Below are 26017 nucleotides of genomic sequence, written 5' to 3' on the forward strand. Positions count from 1 at the left end.
CAAACAAAAACACTTCTATATACTGCCTACAAAACCCTCACTTAAGAGCAAGAGACACACAGAGACTGAAAGTGAGGGAAGACGTTGAGATCAACTTCCTCCCCCAAAATACATCAAAAATACATGTACATGTGGAAAACTCCTACAAAACACCTACTGAAAGCTGACAGAAGACCTCAGACTTCCCAAAAGGTAAGAAACTCCCCATGTACCTGGGTAGGTCAAAAGAAAAAAGGAAAAACAGAGACAAAAGAATAGAGACTGGATCTGCACCAGTGGGAGGGAGCTGTGAAGGAGGAAAGGTTTCTACACACTAGGAAGGGCCTTTGTGGGAAGATACTGCTGGTGGCAGAAGGAGGGAGCTTCAGAGCCACAGAGGAGAGTGCAGCAACAGGGGTGCAGAGGGCAAAGGGGAGAGATTCCTCCACAGAGTATCAGTGCTGACCAGCACTCACCAACCTGAGAGGTTTGTCTGCTCACATGTTGAGGTGGATGGGGGCTGGAAGCTGAGGCTCATGCTTTGGAGGTCAGATCTCAGGGAGAGGACTGGGGTTGGCTGCATGAACACAGCCTGAAAAGAGCTAGTTTTCCACAGTGAGCCAGGAGGGAGTCCGGGAAAAATTCTGGAACTGCCTAAGAGGCCAGGGAACATAGTTCGGGGTGCATGAGGAAAGGGGATTCAGAGCACCACCTAAATGAGCTCCAGAGAAAGGAGTGAGCCACAGCTACAAGCGTGGACATCAGAGATGGGCAAGAGATGCTAAGGCTGCTGCTGCAGCCACGAATAAGTCTGTGTGCAAGCACAGGTCACTATCCACACCTCCCCTTAAAGGAGCCTGTGCAGCCTGCCACTGCCAGGGTCCCATGATACAGGGACAACTTCACCGGGAGAACACGCGGTACATCTCAGGCTGTTGCAACATCATGCCGGCCTCGGCCACCGCAGGCTTTCCCCACATTCCATACCCTTCCCTCCTTCCAGCCTGAGTGAGCCAGAGCCCCCTAATCAGCTACTATTTTAACCCCATCCTGTCTGGGCGAAGAAGATATGCCCTCAGGCGAACTACACACAGAAGCAGCACCAAATCCAAAGGTGAACCCCAGGAACTCTGCAAAAAAAGAAGAGAAAGGGAAATTTCTCCTAGCAGCCTCACCAGCAGTGGATTAAATCTCCAAAATCAACTTGATATAGCCTGCATCTGTGGAATACCTGAATAGACAACTAATCATGCCAATATTGAGGCAGTGGACTTTGGGAACAACTGTAGAATTGGGGTTTCCTTTCTGCTTCTAATTTGTTACTAGTTTTATGTTTATTTTAGTTTAGTATTTAGAGCTTATTACCATTGGTAGATTTGTTTATTCATTGGGTTGCTCTCTTCCTTTTATATATATATATTTTTTTTCCTTTTTCACTTTTTGTGTGTATGTGTATATTTCATTGTGTGATTTTTGTGTGTATAGCTTTCCTTTTGCCATTTGTCTTAGAGTTATGTCTGTCCTTTCTTTCTTTCTTTTTTTTTAGTATACATTTTAGCACTTGTATAATGCAAGGATTTTTTGTTTTCGTTTCTGTTTGGTTGCTCTCTTCTTTCTTTCTTTTTTTTAAAATACTTTTAATACTTTTTAATTTTAATAATATTTTTATTTTAATAAATTTATCTCATTTTATTTTTTTCTTTCTGTCTTTCCTTTTTTTTCTCCCTTTTCTTCTGACACAGGGTCTTAGTGCTCTGGCCAGGTGTCAGGCCTGAGCCTCTGAGGTGGGAGAGCTGAGTTCAGGATATTGATCCACCAGGGACCTCCCAGCTCCACTCAACAACAGCCAAACTACATTGTTGGACACCCTAGGCCAAACAACTAGCAAAACAGGAACACAAAACCACTCATTAGCAGAGAGGCTGCCTAAAGTCATAATAAGCTCACAGACACCTGAAAACACACAACCGGATGTGGTCTTGCCCACCAGAAAGACAAGATCCAGCCTTATCCACCAGAACACAGGCACCAGTCCCCTCCACTGGGAAGCCAACACAACCCACTGAAACAACCTTAGCTACTGGGGGCAGACACAAAAACAATGGGAACTGTGAACCTGCAGCCTGCAAAAAGGAGACCCGAAACACAGTAAGTTAAGCAAAATGAGAAGACATAGAAACACACAGCAGATGAAAGAGCAAGGTGAAAACAAACCAGACCAAAAAAAGAAGAGGAAATAGGCACTCTACCTGAAAAAAAGTTCAGAGTAATGAGAGTAAAGATGATCTGAAATCTTGGAACTAGAATGGAGAAAATATGAGAAAGGTTTAACAAGGACGTAGAAGAACTAACGAGCAAACAAACAATGAAGATGAACACAATAAATGAAATTAAAAATTCTCTAGAAGGAATCAACAGCAGAATAACTGAGGCAGAAGAACGGATAAGTGACCTGGGAGATAAAATAATGGAAATCACTACCACAGAGCAGAATAAGGAAAAAAGAATGAAAAGAATTTAGGACAGTCTCAGAGATCCCTGGGACAACATTAAATGCACAAACATTCAAATTTTAGGGGTTCCAGAAGAAGAGGAGAAAAAAAGAAAGAGACTGCTGAAATACAAAGGATCATGAGAGATTACTATAAGCAAGTATATGCCAATAAAATGGACAATGGAATAAATGGACAAATTCTTAGAAAAACACAATCTTCTGAAACTGAACCAGGAAGAAATAGAAGATATGAACAGACAAATCACAAGCACTGAAATTGAAACTGTGATTAAAAATCTTCCAATGAACAAAAGCCCAGGACCAGATGGCTTCTCAGGTGAATTCTATCAAACATTTAGAGAAGCGCCAACACCTATCCTTCTCAAACTCTTCCAAAATATAGCAGAGGGAGGAACACTCCCAAACTCATTCTACGAGACCACCATCACCCTGATACCAAAACCAGACAAGGATGTCACAAAGAAATAAAACTACAGGCCAATAACCCTGATGAACATAGATACAAAACTCCTCAACAAAATACTAGCAAACATAATCCAACAGCACATTAAAAGGATCATACACCATGATCAAGTGGGGTTTATTCCAGGAATGCAAGGATTCTTCAATATAGGCAAATCAATCAATGTGATACACCATATTAACAAACTGAAGGAGAAAAATCATATGGTCATCTCAATAGATGCAGAAAAAGCTTTTGACAGTATTCAACACCCATTTATAATAAGAACCCTGCAGAAAATAGGCATAGAGGGAACTTTCCTCAACATAATAGAGGCCATATATGACAAACCCACAGCCAACATCATCCTCAATGGTGAAAAACTGAAACCATTTCCACTAAGATCAGGAACAAGACAAGGTTGCCCACTCTCACCACTCTTATTCAACATAGTTTTGGAAGTTTAAGCCATAGCAATCAGAGAAGAAAAGGAAATAAAAGGAATCCAAATTGGAAAAGAAGAAGTAAAGATGTCACTGTTTGCAGATGACATGATATTATACATAGAGAATACTAAAGATGCTACCAGAAAACTACTAGAGCTAATCAATGAATTTGGTAAAGTAGCAGGATACATTAAAGCACAGAAATCTCTGGCATTCCTTTACACTAATGATGAAAAATCTGAAAGTGAAATCAAGAAGACACTCCCGTTTACCATTGCAACAAAAAGAATAAAATATCTAGGAATAAACCTACTTAAGGAGCCAAAAGACCTGTATGCAGAAAATTTTAAGACATTAATGAAAGAAATTAAAGATGATACAAATAGAGGGAGAGATATATCATGTTCTTAGATTGGAAGAATCAACATTGTGAAAATGACTCTACTACCCAAAGCAATCTACAGATTCAGTACAATCCTTAACAAATTATCACTGGCATTTTTCACAGAAATAGAACAAAAAATTTTACAATTTGTATGGAAACACAAAAGACCCTGAATAGCCAAAGCAATCTTGAGAACGAAAAGCGGAGCTGGAAGAATCAGGCTCCCTGACTTCAGACTATACTAGAAATCTGCAGTAATCAAGACAGTATGGTACTGGCACAAAAACAGAAAGATAGATCAATGGAAGAGGATAGAAAGCCCAGAGATAAACTAATGCACATATGGTCACCTTATGTTTGATAAAGGAGGCAGGAATGTACAGTGGAGAAAGGACAGCCTCTTCAATAAGTGGTGCTGGGAAAACTGGACAGGTACATGTAAAAGTATGAGATTAGATCACTCCCTAACACCATACACAAAAATAAGCTAAAAATGGATTAAAGACCTAAATGTAAGGCCAGAAACTATCAAACTCTTAGAGGAAAACATAGGCAGAGCACTCTATGACATAAATCACAGCAAGATCCTTTTTGACCCACCTCCTAGAGAAATGGAAATAAAAACAAAAATAAACAAATGGAACTTAATTAAACTTAATGACTTTTGCACAGCAAAGGAAACCATAAACAAGACCAAAAGACAACCCTCAGAATGGGAGAAAGTATTTGCAAATGAAGCAACTGACAAAGGATTAAACTCCAAAATTTACAAGCAGCTCATGCATCTCAATAACAACAACAACAACAACAAAAAACACTAAATCCAAAAATGGGCAGAAGACCTAAATAGACATTTCTCCAAAGAAGATATATAGACTGCCAACAAACACATGAAAGAATGCTCAGCATCATTAATCATTAGAGAAATGCAGATCAAAACTACAATGAGATATCATGTCACACCAGTCAGAATGGCCATCATCAAAAAATGTAGAAACAATAAATGCTGGAGAGGGTGTGAAGAAAAGGGAACACTCTTGCACTGCTTGTGGGAATGTGAATTGATACAACCACTATGGGGAACAATATGGAGATCCCTTAAAAAACTACAAATATGACCCAGCAACCCCACTACTGGGCATATACCCTGAGAAAACCATAATTCAAAAAGTGTCATGTACCTAAATGTTCATTGTAGCTCTATTTACGATAGCCAGGTGATGGAAACAACCTAAGTGTCCATCATTGGGTGAATGGATAAAGAAGATGTGGCCCATATATACAATGGAATATTACTCAGCTATAAAAAGAAACGAAATTGAGCTATTTGTAATGAGGTGGATGGACTTAGCGTCTGTCATACAGAGTGAAGTAAGTCAGAAAGAGAAAGACAAATACCATATGCTAACACATATATATGGAATTTAAGAAAAAAAAAATGTCATGAAGTACCTAGGGGTAAGACAGGAATAAATACACAGACCTATTAGAGAATGGACTTGAGGATATGGGGATGGGGAAGGGGAAGCTGTGACAAAGAGAGAGAGTGGCATGGACATATATACACTACCAAAAGTAAAGTAGATAGCTAGTGAGAAGCAGCTGCATAGCACAGGGAGAACAGCTCGGTGCTCTGTGAACACCTAGAGGGGTGGGATAGGGAGGGTAGGAGGGGGGTAGAATATGTGTGTGTATAACTGATATCACTTTGTTATAAAGCAGAAACTAACACAACATTGTAAAGCAATTATACTCCAATAACGATGTAAAAATAAGAAAAATAAAAAAAATTTGTAAAGGAAGAACTATATGTTGATCTTCAAGAGTCATCTGGAAAGGCAGGAGGCAACTGCAGCTCACTGTGGGTACATAGACATTGGCAGCAGTCATTTTTGGAAGCTCTTTCTACCATGTGGACACTGGAGCTCACAAGTGCCATTGTGTAATACTCCCTCTAGCTCATTAACAGCAAGATCTGTCCCCATCCAATGGCCTATTGGTGACAGTGCTAGAATGCGACAGCACAAGAAATTAACTGGACAGTAACACAATACCATTCCATCATCAAGAAGGATGACTTAAGCCCCCCAGAGCCAACAGTGGCCTCTAGGCACAGACCTGCCTACCAGGGGGCTCATGACCTAGCTCCACCCACCATTGGGCAGGGACCTGTCTCAGAATTCCCTGAGCCGCTGGCCCAGCTCTCCAGGAAGCCTGCTATGGCTTCTGGATGAGCCTCACCAAACAGGGACAAAGAACAGACTCAAGAAAGCCACAAACCCTCAGGCTGCTGACTTAGACTGACATGTAGCAGGCCAGACTCTGCCTTGGGAATATTTGGGCACTTGCTCTGACAACTAGCAGGGACACAATCTTCGGGACACCCCAAACCATGTACTCTGTACTGTTAAAGGCAAACATAGAGTAAAGGTAGGAATCATCCACACAAAGCTAGTAGAAAGGTTAAAAAACAAAAGTAGCAAAATCATTTATATTCACAATAAGAAATTAAGAAATACACAAAACAATTAGATGTAATATATGTTATCAAAAACAGTAATCATGAGTGGAGGAGAGTATAAATGCATGGCTGTAAAAATGCATTAGAAAGTAAGAGAACAGTAACTTAAAACAACCACATATATATGTATAGATTGCTATATAAAAACCTCATAATTACCACAAATCAATAATCTATAATAGATACCCACACAAAAATGAAAAATGAATCCAAACATAACACAACACACAGTCATCAAATCACAAGATAAAACAAAAAAAGAAAAGAACAAAAAAATAGGTATGAAAACAACTCTCAAACAATTATCAAAATGATAGTAAAAACATACATATCAAAAATTACCTTAAATGTAAATGGACCAAATGATCCAATCAAAAGACATAAAGTGGCTGAATGGATACAAAAATATCAATATACATGCTGCCTACAAGAGAGTAACTTCAGATCTAAAAACATACACAGACTGAGAGTGAGGGGATGGAAAAGGATATTTCATGCAAATAGAAATCAAAAGAAAGCTGGGTAACAGTACTTATACCAGACAAAATAAACATTAAAGTAAAGACTGTTACAAGAGGCAAAGGAGGGCATTATATAATGATCAAAGGATCAATCCAAGAAGATGATAGAACAATTATAAATATATATACAGCAAACAAAGGAGCACCAAAGTACATAAAGCAAATATTAAGAGACATAAAGGGAGAAACTGACAGTAACACAATAATAGTAGTGGACTTTAACACTCCACTTACATGAATAGACAGATCATCCATACAGAAATTCAATAAGAAAACAGGAACATCAAATGACATATTAAATGAGATAAATTTAATAGATATATATAAAATATTCTATCCAAAAGCACTAGAATACATATTTTTATCAAGTGCACATAGAACATTCCACATGATAGATCACACGCTAGGCCACAGAATAATCCTTGGTAAATGTAAGAAAATTGAAATCATATCAAGCAACTTTTCAACCAAAATGCTATAAGACTAAAAATTAACTACAAGAAAAAAAAATTCCAAAAACATAAACACATGGAGGCTAAACAATATGCTACTAAACTATCAATAGATCACTGAAAAAAAAGAAAGAGGAAATTTAAAAATACCTAGAGAGAAATGAAAATGGAGAGAAGACAATCCAAAATCTATGGGACACAGAAAAGCAGTGTGTCCTCTAAAAGGGAAGTTTATAACGCTATAAGCTTACCCCAGGAAACAAGAAAAGTCTCAAATAAATGACCTAACCATACACCTAAATGAACTAGAATAAAACAATACCCAAGGTTAGTAGAAGAAAAGAAATTATAAAGATCTGAGCAGAAATAAATAAAAAGGAGACTAGAAAACAATAGAAGTGATCAACAAAACTGAGTTAGTCATTTGAAACGATAAACAAAATAGATAAACATTTAGCCAGAAGCATGAAGAAAAAAAGAGAGGAAGCTCACATCAATAAAATCAGAAATTAAAAAGAAGTTTCATCTGACACCACAGAAATTCAAGAGATCTTAAGAGACAAACATGAACAACTATATGCCAATAAAATGGACAACCTAGAATAAATGGACAAATTTTTAGAAATGTACAATCTCCCAAGACTTAGCCAGGGAGAAGTAGAAAATATGAACAGATCAGTTACTAGTAATGAAATTGAATCAGTAATTTAAAAACTCACAACAAACAAAAGTCTAGGATCTTTGGCTTCACAGTTAAATTCTACCAAACAATTAGAGATGAATTAACACCTGTCCTTCTCAAACTATTCCAAAATATTGCAGAGGAAGGAATGCTTCCAAATTCATCCTACAAGGTCATCATCACACTGATACCAAAACCAAACAAAGATATCACCAAAAAAAAATCACAGGCCAATATCTCTGTTGAACATAGATGCAAATATCCTCAACAAATTATTAGCAAACCAAATACAACAATACATTAAAAGGATCATACACCATAATCAAGTGAGATTTATCCCAGCAATGTAAGGAATTTTCAATATCCACAAATGAATCTATGTGATATATCACATTAACAAATTGAAGAATAAAAATTTTATGATCAACTCAATAGATATTGAAAAAGCTTTATACAAAGTTCAATATCCATTTATGATAAAACTCTCTGTAAAGGGGACATAGAGGGAACACACATCAACATAACAAAGGCCATGTATGAGAAGCCCACAGCTAATATCATATTCAACAGTGAAAAGTTGAAAGCATTTCCTCTAAGATCAGAGAAAAGACAAGGATGTCCACTCTTGCCACTTTTAAACAACATAGTATTGGAAGTCCTAGCCACAGCAATTAGACAAGAAAAAGAAATAAAAAAGAATCCAAATTGGAAAGTAAGAAGTAATCTGTCACTGTTTGTAGATGACATGATACTATACATAGAAAACTGTAAAGACAGCAGCATAAAACTACTAGAGTTCATCAATGAATTTGGTAAAGTTATAGGGCACATAATTAATATTCATAAATCTTTTGCATTTCTGTTCACTAACAATGAACTATCAGAAACAAATTAAGAAAACAATCACATTTACCATCACAACAAAAAGAATAAAATACCTAGGAATAAACATACCTGAGGAGGTAAAAGCCCTGTACTGGAAAAAACTACAAGACAGAAATGAAAGAAATCAAAGAGGATATGGCCAAATGGGAAAATATATAATTGTCATGGATTGGAACAATCAATATTGTTAAAATGATCATACTACCCAAGGCAATCTTAAGATTCAATGCAATCCCTTTCAAAATACCAAGGGCATTTTTCACAGAAGTAGAACAACTAAGTTTAAAATTTGTGTAGAAACACAAAACACCCTGAATAGCCAAAACAATATTGAGAAAGAAGAACTGAGCTAGAGGAATCCTGCTCTCTGACTTCATACTGTACTATGAAGATACAGTAATAAAAAACAGACACAGAGATCTTGGAACAAATAGAGAGCCCAGAAATAAACCCACATACTTATGCTCAATTAATTTACAACAGAAAAGACTAGACTATACAATGAAGAGACCATCTCTTCAAAAAGTAGTATTTGGAATACCAGTCAGCTACATGTAAAAGAATGAAATTAGAACATTTTCTCATATACAAAAAGAAACTAAAAATGGACTAAGAATCTAAATGTAAGACTGGAAACCATAAAACTTCCTGAAGAAAACGTAGGTGAAGTAGAGGGGGAAGATGGTGGAAGAGTAAGACGTGGAGCTCACCTTCCTCCCCACAGATACACCAGAAATACATCTACACGTGGAACAACTCCTACAGAACACCTACTGAACGCTGGCAGAACACCTCAGACCTCCCAAAAGGCAAGAAAGTCCCCGGGTAGGGCAAAAGAAAAACGAATAAACAGAGACAAAAGGATAGGGACGGGACCTGCACCAGTGGGAGGTAGCTGTGAAGGAAGAAAGGTTTCCACACACTAGAAAGCCCCTTCACAGGCGGAGACTGCGGGTGACAGAGGGGGAAAGCTTCAGAGCTACGGAGGAGAGCACAGCAACAGGGGTGTGGAGGGAAAAGTGGAGGGATTCCCGCACAGAGGATCGGTGCCAACTGGCACTCAACAGCCCAAGAGACTTGTCTTCTCACCCACCAGGGTGGGTGGGGGTGGGTGGGGCTGGGAGCTGAGGTTCAGGCTTCGGAGTGCAGGGAGAGGACTGGGGTTGGTAGCGTGAACACAGCCTGCAGGGGGTTAGTGCACCACTGCTAACTGGGAGGGAGTCCGGGGAGAAGTCTGGACCTGCCAAAGAGGCAAGAGACTTTTTCTTCCCTCTTTGTTTCCTATTGCGCGAGGAGAGGGGATTAAGAGTGCTGCTTAAAGGAGCTCCAGAGACAGGTGTGAGCCGCAGCTAACAGTGCGGACCCCACAGAAGGGCATGAGACGTTAAGGTTGGTTGCTGCTGACGCCACCAAGAAGCCTGTCTTCGAGCACAGGTCACTATCCACACCCCCCTTCTGGGAAGCCTGTGCAGCCCACCACTGCCAGGGTCCCGGGGTCCAGGGACAACTTCCCTGGGAGAACGCACGGTGCGCCTCAGGCTGGTGCAACGTCATGCTGGACTCTGCCACTGCAGGCTCGCCCTGCACTCCGTGCCCCTCGCTCCCCCTGGCCTGAGTGAGCCAGAGTCTCTGAAGCAGCTGCTCCTTCAACCCCGTCCTGTCTGAGTGAAGAATAGATGCCTTCCGGCAACCTCCAGACAGAGGTGGGGCCAAAACCAAAGTTGAGCCCTGGGAGCTGTGAGAACAAAGAAGAGAAAGGGAAATCTCTCCCAGCAGCCTCAGAAGCAGCGGATTAAAGCTTCACAATCAACTTGATGTACCCTGCATCTGTGGTATACATGAATAGAAAACAAATCATCCCAAATTGAGGAGGTGGACTTTGAGAGTAAGATTTATGATTTTTTCCCCTTTTCCTCCTTTTGTGAGTGTGTATGTGTATGCTTCTGTGTGAGATTTTGTCTGTATAGCTTTGCTTCCACCATTTGTCCTAGGGTTCTATCTGTCCATTATTTTTCTTTTTTAAATTGTTTTTTCTTAATAATTAATTTTAATTATTTTATTTTACTTTATCTTCTTTTTTCCTTCTTTCTTTCTTTCCTTCCTTCCATTCCTTAGAAAACGAATCATCCCAAATTGAGGAGGTGGACTTTGAGAGCAAGATTTATGTTTTTTTTCCCCTTTTCCTCTTTTTGTGAGTGTGTATGTGTATGCTTCCGTACGAGATTTTGTCTGTATAGCTTTGCTTCCACCATTTGCCCTAAGGTTCTATCCGTCCGTTATTTTTTTAAAATTTTTTTCTTAATAATTATTTTTAATTTAATAACTTTATTATATTTTACTTTACTTTATTTACTTTATCTTCTTTCTTTCTTTCTTTTTTCCTTCCTTCCCTCCTTCCTTCCTTCCTTCCTTCCTCCCACCATCCCTCCGTCCCACTCTCCCTCTCTCCTTTCTTTCTTTCCTTCTTTTCTTCTTTCTTTCTTCCTACCTTCCTTCCTTCCTTCCTTCCTTCCTTCCTTCCTTTCTTTCTTTCTTTCTTCCTTTCTTTCTTTCTTTCTTCCTACGTCTACTAATTCTTTCTCTCTACTTTTTCTCCCTTTTATTCTGAGCCGTGTGGATGAAAGGCTCTTGGTGCTGCAGCCAGGAGTCAGTGCTGTGCCTCTGAGGTGGGAGAGCCAACTTCAGGACACTGGTCAACAGGAGACCTCCTAGCTCCACATAATGTCAAATGGTGAAAATCTCCCAGAGATCTCCATCTCAATGCCATCACCCAGCTTCACTCAATGACCAGCAAGCTACAGTGCTGGACACCCTATGCCAAACAACTAGCAAAACAGGAACACAGCCCCACCCATTAGCAGAGAGGCTGCCTAAAATCATAATAAGTGCACAGACACCCCAAAACATACCACCAGACGTGGACCTGCCCACCAGAAAGACAAGATCCAGCCTCATCCACCAGAACACAGGGACTAGTCCCCTCCACCAGGAAGCCTACACAACCCACTGAACCAACCTTAGCCACTGGGGACAGACACCAAGAACTATGGGAACTATGAACGTGCAGCCTGCAAAAAGGAGACCCCAAACACAGCAAGATAAGCAAAATGAGAAGACAGAAAAGAACACTGCAGATGAAGGAGCAAGATAAAAACCCACCAGATGTAAAAAATGAAGAGGAAATAGGCAGTCTACCTGAAAAAGAATACAGAATAATGATAGAAAAGATGATCAAAAATCTTGGGAATACAATAGACAAAATGCAAAAAACATTTAATGAGGACCTAGAAGAATTACAGATGAAACAAGCAATGATGAACAACAAAATAAATGAAATGAAAAATACTCTAGATGGGATCAATAGCAGAATAACTGAGGCAGAAGAACGGATAAGTGACCTGGAAGATAAAATAGTGGAAATAACTACCACAGAGCAGAATAAAGAAAAAACAAAGGATAGAAGTGAGGACAGTCTCAGAGACCTCTGGGACAACATTAAACACACCAACATTCGAATTATATGGGATCCAGAAGAAGAAAAGAAAAAGAAAGGGACTGAGAAAATATTTGAAGAGATTATAGTTGAAAACTTCCCTAATATGGGAAAGGAAATAGTTAAACAAGTCCAGGAAGCACAGAGAGTCCCATGCAGGATAAATCCAAGGAGAAATACACCAAGACATATATTAATCAAACTGTCAAAAATTAAATACAAAGAAAACATATTAAAAGCAGCAAGGGAAAAACAACAAATAAGACACAAGGGAATCCCCATAAGGTTAATAGCTGATCTTTCAGCAGAAACTCTATAAACCAGAGGGACTGGCAGGACATATTTAAAGTGATGAAGGAGAAAAACCTACAACCAAGATTACTCTACCCAGCAAGGATCTCATTCAGATTTTATGGAGAATTTAAAACCTTTACAGACAAGCAAACACTGAAAGAGTTCAGCACCACCAAACGAGCTTTACAACAAATGCTAAAGGAACTTCTCTAGGCAAGAAACAGAAGAGAAGCAAAAGACCTACAATAACAAACCCAAAACAATTTAGAAAATTGGAATAGGAATATACATATCAATAATTACCTTAAATGTAAATAGATTAAATGCTCCCACCAAAAGACACAGATTGGCTGAATGGTTACAAACACAGGACCCATATATATGCTGTCTACAAGAGACCCACTTCAGACCTATAGACACACACAGACTGAAGGTAAGGGGAAGGAAAAGGTATTCCATGAAAATGGAAACCAAAAGAAAGCTGGAGTAGCAATTCTCATATCAGACAAAATAGACTTTAAAATAAGGACTAATAGAAGAGACAAAGAAGGATACTACATAATGATCATAATGATTGATCCAAGAAGAAGATATAACAATAGTAAATATTTATGCACCCAACATAGGAGCACCTCAATACATAAGGCAAATACTCAGCCATAAAATGGGAAATTGACAGTAACACTTTCATAGTAGGGGACTTTAACACCACACATTCACCAATGGACGTATCATCCAAAATGAAAAATAAATAAGGAAACACAAGTTTTAAATGATACATTAAACAAGATGGGCTTAATGGATATTTATAGGACATTCCATCTAAAAACAACAGAATACACATTTTTCTCAAGTGCTCATGGAACATTCTCCAAGATAGATCGTATCTTGGATCACAAATCAAGCCTTGGTAAATTTAAGAAAATTGAAATTTATCAAGTATCTTTTCTGACCATGCTCTGAGACTACATATCAATGACAGGTAAACAGCTGTATAAACTACAAACACATGGAGGCTAAAAAATACACTACTTAATTACAAAGTGATCACTGAAGAAATCAAAAAGGAAATCAAAAAATACCTAGAAACAAATGAAAATGGAGATACGACGACCCAAAACCTATGGGATGCAGCAAAAGCAGTTCTAAGAGGGAAGTTTATAGAAATACAATCCTACCTTAAGAAACAAGAAATATCTTGAATAAACAACCTAACCTTACACCTAAGGCAGTTAGAGAAAGAAGAACAAAAAACCCCCAAAGTTAGCAGATGGAAAGAAATCATAAAAATCAGAGCAGAAAAAAATGAAAAAGAAATGAAGGAAACAATAGCAAAGATCAATAAAACTAAAAGCTGGTTCTTTGAGAAGATAAACAAAATTGATAAGCATTAGCCAGACTCATCAAGAAAAAAAGGGAAAAGACTCAAATCCATAGAAAGAGAAACGAAAAAGGAGAAATAACAACTGACACTGCAGAAATACAAAAGATCATGAGACATTACTACAAGCAACTCTATGCCAATAAACTGGACAGCCTGGAAGAAATGGACAAATTCTTATAAATGCACAACCTGCCAAGACTGAATCCGGAATAAATAGAAAATATGAAGAGACCAATCACAAGCACTGTAATTGAAACTGTGATTAAAACTCTTCCAACAAAGAATAGCCCAGAATCAGATGGCTTCACAGGTGAATTCTATCAAACATTTAGAGAAGCGCCAACACCTATCTTTCTTAAACTCTTCCAAAATATAGCAGAGGGAGGAACACTCTCAAACTCATTCTGCAAGGCCACCATCACCCTGATACCAAAACCAGACAAGGATGTCACAAAGAAAGAAAACTACATGCCAATATCACTGATGAACATAGATGCAAAAATCCTCAACAAAATGCTAGCAAGCAGAATCCAGCAGCACATTAAAAGGATCATATACCATGATCAAGTGGGGTTTATCTCAAGAATGCAAGGATTCTTCAATATATGCAAATCAATCAATGTGATACACCATATTAACAAACTGAAGGAGAAAAAGCATATGATCACCTCAATAGATGCAGAGAAAGTTTTCGACAAAATTCAACACCCATTTATGATAAGAACCCTGCAGAAAATAGGCATAGAGGGAACTTTCCTCAACATAATAAAGACCATATATGACAAACCCACAGCCAACATCATCCTCAATGGTGAAAAACTGAAACCATTTCCACTAAGATCAGGAACAAGACAAGGTTGCCCACTCTCACCACTCTTATTCAACATAGTTTTGGACGTTTTAGCCACAGCAGTCAGAGAAGAAAAGGAAATAAAAGGAATCCAAATGAGAAAAGAAGAAGTAAAGCTGTTACTGTTTGTAGATGAGATTATACTACACATAGAGAATCCTAGAGATGCTACCAGAAAACTACTACAGCTAATCAATGAATTTGCTAAAGTAGCAGGATACAATGTTAATGCACAGAAATCTCTGGCATTCCTATACACTAATGAAAAATCTGAAAGTGTAATCACGAGAACACTCCCGTTTACCATTGCAACAAAGAGAATAAAATATCTAGGAAAAAACTTACCTAAGGAGACAAAAGACCTGTATGCAGAAAATTAAGAGACACTGATGAAAGAAATTAAAGATGATACAAATAGAGGGAGAGATATATCATGTTCTTGGATTGGAAGAGTCAACATTGTGAAAATGAATCTACTACTCAAAGCAATCTACAGATTCAATACAATCCCTAGCAAACTACCACTGGCATTTTTCACAGAAATAGAACAAAAAAATTCACAATTTGCATGGAAACACAAAAGACAACGAATAGCCAAAGCAATCTTGAGAATGAAAAATGGAGCTGGAGGAATCAGGCTCCCTGACTTCAGACTATACTAGAAATCTGCAGTAATCAAGACAGTATGATACTGGCACAAAAACAGAAAGATAGATCAATAGAACAAGATAGAAAGCCAAGAGATAAACTAATGCACATATGGTCACCTTATGTTTGATAAAGGAGGCAGGAATGTACAGTGGAGAAAGGACAGCCTCTTCAATAAGTGGTGCTGGGAAAACTGGACAGGTACATGTAAAAGTATGAGATTAGAACACTCCCTAACACCATACACAAAAATAAGCTAAAAATGGATTAAAGACCTAAATGTAAGGCCAGAAACTATCAAACTCTTAGAGGAAAACCTAGACAGAGCACTCTATGACATAAATCACAGCAAGATCCTTTTTGACCCACCTCCTAGAGAAATGGAAATAAAAACAAAAATAAATAAATGGGACCTAATGAAACTTAAAAGATTTTTCACAGCAAAGGAAACCATAAACAAGATGAAAAGACAACCCTCAGACTGGGAGAAAATATTTGCAAATGAAGCAACTGACAAAGAATTAATCTTCAAAATTTATAAGCATCTCATGCAGCTCAATAACAAAAAACAAATAACCCAATCTAAAAATGGGCAGAAAACCTAAATAGACATTTCTCCAAAGAAGATATATAGACTGCCAACAAACACATGAAAGAATGCTCAGCATCATTAATCATTAGAGAAATGCAAATCAAAACTACAATGAGATATCATCTCACACCAGTCAGAATGGCCATCATCAAAAAATCTAGAAACAATAAATGCTGGAGAGGGTGTGGAGAAAAGGGAACACTCTTGCACTGCTGGTGAGAATGTGAATTGGTACAGCCACTATGGGGAACAGTTTGAAGTTTCCTTAAAAAACTACAAATATGACCCTGCAATCCCACTACTGGGCATATACCCTGAGAAAACCATAATTCAAAAAGTGTCATGTACCAAAATGTTCATTGTAGCTCTATTTACAGTAGCCAGGAGATGGAAACAACCTAAGTGTTCATCATCGGATGAATGGATAAAGAAGATGTGACACTTATACACAATGGAATATTACTCAGCTATAAAAAGAAACGAAATTGAGCTATTTGTAATGAGGTGGATGGACTTAGCGTCTGTCATACAGAGTGAAGTAAGTCAGAAAGAGAAAGATAAATACTGTATGCTAACACATATATATGGAATTTAAGAAAAAAAAATGTCATGAAGTACCTAGGGGTAAGACAGGAGTAAATACACAGACCTACTAGAGAATAGACTTGAGGATACAGGGAGTGGGAAGGGTAAGTTGTGACTAAGCGAGAGAGTGTTATGGACATATATACACTACTAAACCTAAAATAGATAGCTACTTGGAAGCAGCCACATAGCACAGGGAGATCAGTTCTGTGCTTTGTGACCACCTGGAGGGGTGGTGTAGGGAGGGTGGGAGGGAGGGAGATGCAAGAGAGAAGGGATTGGGAACATATGTATATGTATAACTGATTCACTTTGTTATAAAGCAGAAACTAACACACCATTGTAAAGCAATTATACTCCAATGAAGATGTAAAAAAAAATAAAGAAAAAGAAAACATAGGCAAATCTTTGATATAATCGTAGCATATTTATTTTTAATTATGTATTTATTTTTATTAAAGTATAGTTGATTTACAATGTTGTGCATTTCTCTGTTGTACAGGAAACTGACTCAGTTTTACACATATATACATTTTTAATATTCTTTTCCATTATGTTTTATCACAGGATATTGAATACAATTCCATGTGCTATACATTAGGACCTTGTTGTTTATCCTTTCTATATATAATCATTTGCTTGTACCAACCCCAAACTCCCAGTCTATCCCTTTCCCTTCCACCCCACCCTTTGGCAACAAGTCTCTTCTCTATGTCTATGAGTCTGTTTCTGTTTTGTGGATAGGTTTATTTGTGCCATATTTGAGATTCACATATAAGTGATATCATATGGTATTTGTCTTTCTCTTTCTGACTTACTTCACATAGTATGATAATCTCTAGTTGCATCCATATTACTGCAAATGGCATTATTTCATTCTTTTTAATGGCTGAGTTGTATTCTATTGTATATATGTACCTCATCTGCTTTATCCATTCATCTGTTGATGGACATTTAAGTTGTTTCCATGTTTTGGCTATTGTGAATAGTGCTGATATAAACATAGGGGTGCATGTTTCTTTTTGAATTATACATTTGTCTGGTTATATTCCTTGGAGAGAGATTGCTGAATCTTATGGTGATTCGATTTTTAGTTTTCTGAGGACCTTCCATAATCTTTTCCATAGTGGCTCTACCAACTTACATTCCCACCCACTGTGTAGGTGGGTTCCCTTTTCTCCACACACTCACCAGCATTTATTTGTAGACTTTCTAATGATGGCCATTCTGACCGGTCTGTCGTGGTACCTCATTGCAGTTTTGATTTGCATTTCTCTAATTATTAGTGATGTTAAGCATCTTTTCATGTGCCTACTGGCCATCTGTATGTCCTCTTTGAAGAAATGCTTATTAAGGTCTTCTGCCCATCTTTCAATTAGGTTGTTTGTTTTTTTCTTGTTGAGTTGTATAAGCTATTTGTATATTTTGGAGATTAAGCCCTTGTCTGTCACATCATTTGCAAGTATTTTCGCCCATTCTGTAGGTTTTCCTTTCTTTTTTTTTTAAATGGTTTTCTTTGCTGTGCAATAGCTTGTAAGTTTGATCAGGTTCCATTTGTTTATTTTAGTTTTTATTTCTGTTGCCTTGGGAGATTGACCTAAGAAAACATTGGTAAAATTTATGTCAGAGAATGTTTTGCCTATATTCTCTTCTAGGAGTTTTATGGTGTCATGTCTTATAATTCAAAAAGACAACATGCACCCCAATGTTCATAGCAGCATTATTTACAATTGCCAAGATATGGAAGCAAGTGATGAATGGATAAAGTAGATGTGGCATATATGTACAATAGAATACTACTCAGACATAAAAATATTATCCAGACAGAAAGTCAACATGAAAACAGTGGCCTTAAATGATATATTATACTAGTTGGAATTAATAGATATTTTTAAAGGACATTTCATTAAAAAATAACAGGATACACATTATTTTAAAGTGCACACAGAACACTATCCAGGATAGATCACAAGATAGGGCATGAAACAAGTCTCAACAAATGTAAGAGGATAAGCATTATATCAAGAATCTTTTCCAACCAACATGATATGAAACTAGAAATTGCTATAGAAAGAAAAATGTCAAATCCACAAACATGTGGATATTAAACAAATGCTACTAAAAACCCAGTGGGTCATGAAGAGATTATAAAATAACTTGAGACAAATAAAAATAAAACCACAACTTTCCAAAATCTATGGCACCCAGAAAAGATAGTTCTAAGAGTGAGTTTATAATAATACAGGGCTAACTCAAGAAACAAGAAAATTCTCAAGTAAACAACCTAACCAAACATCTAATGGAATAGAAAAGAAAAACAAAGCTCAAAGTCAGCAGAAGTATGGAAATGTTAAAGATAAGAGCATAAATATATAATATATAGATAAAATATTGAAAGGATCATTGAAACCAAGAGCTGATTTTTGGAAAGATAAAATCAAGAACACCTTTGCCAGGCTCATTAAGAAAAAAAGAGAGAGGATCAAAATAAACATAGTAATAAATGAAAGAGAAGTTACAGCTTATATCACAGAAATACAAACAATCATAGAATATTACAGAGAGTTATATAACAAAAATTGGACAGTCTAGAAGAATGGATAAATTTATGGAAACATACAATATTCCAAGACTGAATCAGATGGAAATAGATAATCTGAACAGACTGATTACTAGTATTGAAATTAATTCAGTAATCAAAATTCTCAAAAAAAAAAAAAGTCCAGAAAAGGATAGCTTCACAGTGGAATTTTACTACATATATAAAGAAGGGTTAATAACTATCCTTTTTAAACTTTTCAAAAAGTTGATAAGGAGAGAACACTCCCAAACTCATTCTATGAGATCAGAATTATCCTGATAACAAATCTAGATGAAGACACTACAAAAAATACAAGACAGTATTTTTGATGATTTAGATATAAAATTTTTCAACAAAATATTAGCAAATCAAATTTAAAAATAAAAGTGATCATATATGATCAAGCAGGATTTATTCCAGATATGCAAATATGGTTCAATATCCACAAATCAATTAATGTGATACACCACAGTAACAAACAGAACAATAAAAATCACATAATCATCTCAAAGGCAGAGAAAAACATTTGCCAAAGTTCAATGAGGCAGAGAAAAACATTTGCCAAAGTTCAATGAAAACTCAACAAAGTTGGTATAGAGCACACATATCTCAACATAATAAAGGCCGTTTATGACAAACCCACAGCTAACATGATACTCAATGGTGAAAAGCTGAAAACTTTCCTTCTAAGATCAGGAACAAGACAAGGATGTGTGCTCTTGTCAATTCTATTTAACATAGCATTGGAAGCCCTAGTCACAGCAATCAGACAAGCCATCAAAATAAATGCATCCAACTTGGAAGGAATTGAAGTTAAATCATCACTATTTGCAGATGACATGATACTATATAGAGAAAACCCTAAGTCTCCACCAAAAAGACTATTAGAACTAATAAGTGAATTCAGTAAAGTTGCAATGCAAGATTAATATATGGAAATCTGTTTCTTTTCTATACACTAATAATGGACAAGCAGAAAGAGAAAGCAAGAAAATATTTCAATTTACAATTGCATGAAAAAGAATAAAATGTCTAGGAATAAATTTAACTAAGGAGGTGAAAGTCCTATACTTTAAAAAACAAGACATTGATGAATAAAATTGAAGATGATACAAATAAATGGAAAGATAGCTCATGTTCACGCATTGGAAAAATTAATATTATTAAAATGTCCATACTACTCAAAACAATCTACATATTTAATGAGTCCTTATGAAAATACCATGACATATTTCACAGAACTAGAGCAAATAATCCTAAAATATGTGTGGAACAACAAAAGACCCTGAATAGCCAAAGCCAAAGAAATCTTGAGAAAAAAAAGACAAAGCCAGAGTAACAAGCCCCCAGACTTCAGAATATATTACAAAGTTACAGTAATCAAAACAGTTTAGGACTTCCCTGGTGACGCAGTGTTTAAGAATCTGCATGCCAATGCAGGGGACATGGGTTCGAGCCCTGGTCTGGGAAGATCCCACATGCTGTGGAGCAGCTAAGACCATGCACCACAACTACTGAGCCTGAGCTCTAGAGTCCATGAGCCACAACTACTGAAGCCTGCATGCCTAGACCTTGTGCTCCACAGTAAAAGAAGCCACTGCAATGAGAAGCCAGAACATCACAATGAAGAATAGCCCCAGCTAGCTGCAACTAAAGAAAGCCTGCATGCAGAAACAAAGACCCAATGCAGCCAAAACAATAAACAAATGAATTTATTAAAAAAAAAAAAAAGAGTTTAGTACTGGAACAAATACTGACACATAGATCAATGGAACAGAATATAGAGCACAGAAACAAATGCACACACACATAGTCAATTAATTTATGACAAAGGAGGCAAGATTATACATTCTCCTTTATAAGTGATGTGGAAAAAACTGGATAGCTGTATTTAAATAATTGAAAACATTTTTTCACAATGTATACTAAAATAAACTAAAAAAAAAAAGATTAAAGATCTATACATAAGAACAGAAACCATAAAACTCCTAGAAGAAGACACAGGCAGTATACTCTTTGACATAAGACTCAGCAATATATTTTTTTAATCTGTCTCCTCAGGCAAGAGATATAAAATAAAACATAAACAAAGGGGACCTGATTAAAATTAAAAGCTTTTTCACAGTAAAGGAAACCATCAAAAAAAGAAAAATCAACCTACTGAATGGGGCAAGATATTTGCAAATGATATGTCTGATAAGGGATTAATATACAACATACATATATATATATATATATATATATATCATACAATTCAATCTCAAAAAACAGATAATCCAAAACAAAAAAAAATGAGTAGAAGACCCAAATTGGAATTTTTCCAAAGAAGGCATACAGATGGCCAATGAACACATGAAAAGATGTTCAACATCACTAATCAGCTGGGAAATTCAAATCAAAACCACAACAAGATACCACCTCACATTTTTCAGAATGTCTATCATCAAAAGGCAACAAATAAGTGTTGTCAAAGATGTGGAGAAAAGAAAACCCTAGTATTTGTTGTTAGGAATGTAAATTGGTATAGCCATTATGGAAAACAATATGAACGTTCCTCAGAAACTTAAAAATACAGCTACCATATTATTCAGCAATTCCCCTCGTAGGTATATATCTGAAGAAAATAACTAATATGAAAAGATATATGCACCCCAATGTTCCTAATAGCATTATTTACCACAGCCAAGATATAGAAGAAATCTAAGTGTCTATCAATGGATAAAAGGATCAAGAGGATATATTTTGTATATATATTCAATGGAATATTAGCCACTGGAAATTTTGTCACTTGCAACAACATGTACGGAATAGGAGTGTGTGATGCTTAGTGAAGTAAGTCAGAGAAAGACGAACACTGTATGATATCACTTATATGTAAATCTAAAAAATAAAACAAAAGAAAGAGTATAACAGACAAACAGACTCAGGAATAGAGAAGAAACTATTAATTATCAGTGAGGAGAGGGGTGGAGGGAGAGGAAAGATAGGGGAAGGGGATTAGATGTATAAACTACTAGGCATAACATAAAAAAGATGTTAGAATAGAAAGTCCAGCACAGGGAATATAGCCTGTATTTTATAATAGCTTTAAAAAGATTATAACATATAAAAATATCAAATTACTATGTCATATACCTGAAACATAATATTTTAAGTCAACTATAGTTCAATTAATAAAAAAGTAAAAAAAGAACAATTCAGCAGGTTATTGGAATAAGATCATGGAAAACCATCATTTCATATCTGACAATGAAAGTTATGTCAGGGAAATGGTAATCAGCAAATGAAAAAAATTGTTAATAAAAGGTTGACAGGGACCTTTATAAAGAAAGGATCAGACTTTCATCGCCTGAACCCATTGGTCATTTTTAGCATTATTAAAGCTGAGACATCTCAGACATTATGTACATTCTGATAGGATGCAATCTATCTTAAGTACTCAGTGCAACCCAAGAAATATCCTTATAAAATAAATTTAGCTTTAATCTAGATTTTAAAATTGACTTCCTGTCTACAAAAAATCCAGGACATAGATAAACATTTTAAACACTGACACAGACAATCAGTCAGCAAAATCCAGAATATGGGATATTCTGTAGGACAATTTACTCAATTTCCCCAAAAAGTTCATTTCATTAAAAGGGGAGGGGTTGTTTTATTTATTTATTTTTAATTTTTTATTTGGAGGGGTTGTTTTAGATCAGAGTATTTATAAGAGATTCAGATATAACCAAATACAGAGAGTATACCTGATTTAGATTCTAATACATACAAACCAAGTATAAAAATGCATTTTTTCAAAATAAATAATGAGCTAATTATAACCCATAGAATTAAATAAATATCCATGAACTATAATGATACAAGTGAATGATGGAATAAATAAATGAAAAGGAAAAGACAAACCTTGCTTATAAAGAAACCCAAATTGTACATACAGATACTCTTTCCAAAAGGAGGTGAAATTATGGAAAATGGAAACATTACAATGGAGAAACCCAGCATATACCACTATACATACACACACACATCTATACATGTACATATGTGTGTCTATATGCATGAGTGTATACATAAATGTGGGATACACATACATTCCACATGTCACTTTAACCAAGTGATCAAAGCTAACATTACCACCCATAGTAAGTCATGTTTTTATCATTGTACAATGAGAAAGGCACTTCACATTTGTGGTCTTCCTCCCCAATATCTATGACTCCAGTCTAATCATGAAAAAATATTAAACAAACCTTAAAGAGAGACATTTTACAAAATAGCTCTTTTAAGTTGTCAAGTTTATTGTCAAGCAATTTAATCTTTTGTTTTGCTGTTGTTATTCTCCATGTCTAATTCTTTTCTATAGATTTACATTAAAATATATAATGGAATTATTCCCACTCAGAAAAAAATACTCAGTTCCTAAATCAAATCTACCAGAGTAGATGGATATCTTTTTTTTTTGCTTAAATTGGATGGTATGGGGAAAATACTTTAATAATTTCTGTTTAAAATTTTAGATAAGTGGCTATCATGAGAAACTTAAAATTGCATTAATTCCAATTTTGGAGATGAAGAAAAAGCTATAAAATTTGTAAAATGGCCTGAAATGAAGCTGCTGATGACGAACTCTCACTCTAGTCAGTCACTTTAGAAAGACCTAAGCCTAATTTTATGGGCCTTGACTCCAGCTAAACAGAGTCTGGAAGTGTGAAAATGTATAACGTTATGTATTTTAATTTCCTAATGGTAATAAGATGCTAACTCTTTCCATAGAAACATGGTAACCGGTGATTAATAGATTCCAAATTTCAGGCATTTTACTGTGGTAGGTATTGTGCTGGCTAAAAAGTTCCTTCAGTTTTTAAGTAAAAATAAAAGACACAGGGCTTCCCTGGTGGCGCAGTGGTTGAGAGTCCGCCTGCCGATGCAGGGGACACGGGTTCGTGCCCCGGTCTGGGAAGATCCCACATGCCGTGGAGCGGCTGGGCCCGTGAGCCATGGCCGCTGAGCCTGTGCGTCCGGAGCCTGTGCTCCGCAACGGGAGAGGCCACAACAGTGAGAGGCCCACATACTGCAAAAAAAAATAAAAAAAAAATAAAATAAAATAAAAGACACATTTTTTCATTTTCACTGAGAACTTTATTGAACAACGTATTCACCATTTTGTTCCACTACCGTCTGCCATTTTTCAGGCAACTTCGTAATTCCATTTTCCTAAAACTTTTTATCTTTTTGAACAAAGAACTGTTCCAGGTACCTTTTACAGTCTTCCAGGGAATTGAAATTTTTTCCATTAAGAGAATTTGTAAAGACCGAAATAAATGAATATCCAAAGGTGCAATATCTGGTGAATACAGCAGATGAATCAGAACTTCCCAGCCAAGCTGTAACACTTTTTGCCTGGTCATCAAAGAAACATGCAGTCTTGGGTTATCCTGGTGGAAGAATATGCATTTTCTGTTGACAAATTACAGATACTTTTCATCGAGTGCTGCTTTCAGTTGGTTTAATTGGAAGCAGTACTTGTTGGAATTAACTATTTGGTTTTCTGGAAGGAGCTCATAATAGAGGACTCCCTTCCAATCCCACCATATATACAATATCACCCTCTTTGGATGAAGACCAGCCTTTGGTGTGGTTGATAGTGGTTCATTTTGTTTGCTATGATCTCTTCTGTTCCACATTATTGTACAGTATCCACTTTTCATTGCCTGTCAAAATTTACTTCAGAAACGGAACATTTCATTACGTTTCAGTAGAGAATCGCATGTGGAAATACAGGTCAAGAAGGTTTTTTCGCTTACCTTATGTGGAACCCAAACAACAAAGCGATTAACATAGCCAAGCAGGTGAAAATGATTTTCAACACTTGATTTGGCTATTTTGAGTATTTTGGCTATCTTCCACATGGTATAATGTTGATTGTTCTTAATTAATGTCTTGATTTGATCGCTATCAATTTTAATTGGTCTACCTGACTGTGGAGCATCATCCAGCTAGAAATCTCCAGCACAAAACTTCACAAACCACTTTTGACATGTTCAATCAGTCACAGCACCTTCTCCATACACTGAACAAATCTTTTTGTGTGTGTTTCCTTTGTGTTTTTACCTTTCCTGAGATAATAAAGCATATGCCAAAAATGTTCGTTTTTTTCTTCCGTTTTCAATATTAAAATGGCTACACAAAAATTCACCAATTTTGATTTTTTTAAATGCATGCTGATATGACAGCTGTCACAATACAATCTAACAAAATTGTTCTGAATGAAGTTAAAGACAACTAAGCGCTACTTGAGCCATCTTATGGGAAAAAAACGAACAAACTTTTGTCCTTTTATGTGTGGTACTGTGCCTTTTACATATGCTAGTTACTATACTTTTCCTGTGACCCTTTAGGGTAGACAGTTTGAAATATGCATAAACCAGTGCAGAGAAGACATGAATACTCACCTCAGGAGAACGTCACTCATGTTCCTCTGGAGTGGTAACTGGAGTGAGTGTCTACCACTTCTCAGAAGGCAGCCGAACTAACTCATGGATTCTCCTTTTTGGACATACATGCTATGCATTCTCATACTTTAATTCTCTGTAGGTCAGTAGTAAGATGGGGATATCTCTGTTTTAGGCCTTAGCATTGTATTTCATTCCACTATAGATGAAAGCTCTGAAGTGTAGATGGACTAATATATGGATGGAAAGAAATAAAACACCCACACAAACTTGCACCCCCACTCATTTTAAGTTTCCAGTTTATTTG

The sequence above is a fragment of the Orcinus orca genome, chromosome 8, assembly GCF_937001465.1.
Source record: "Orcinus orca chromosome 8, mOrcOrc1.1, whole genome shotgun sequence".
NCBI lineage: Eukaryota > Metazoa > Chordata > Mammalia > Artiodactyla > Delphinidae > Orcinus > Orcinus orca.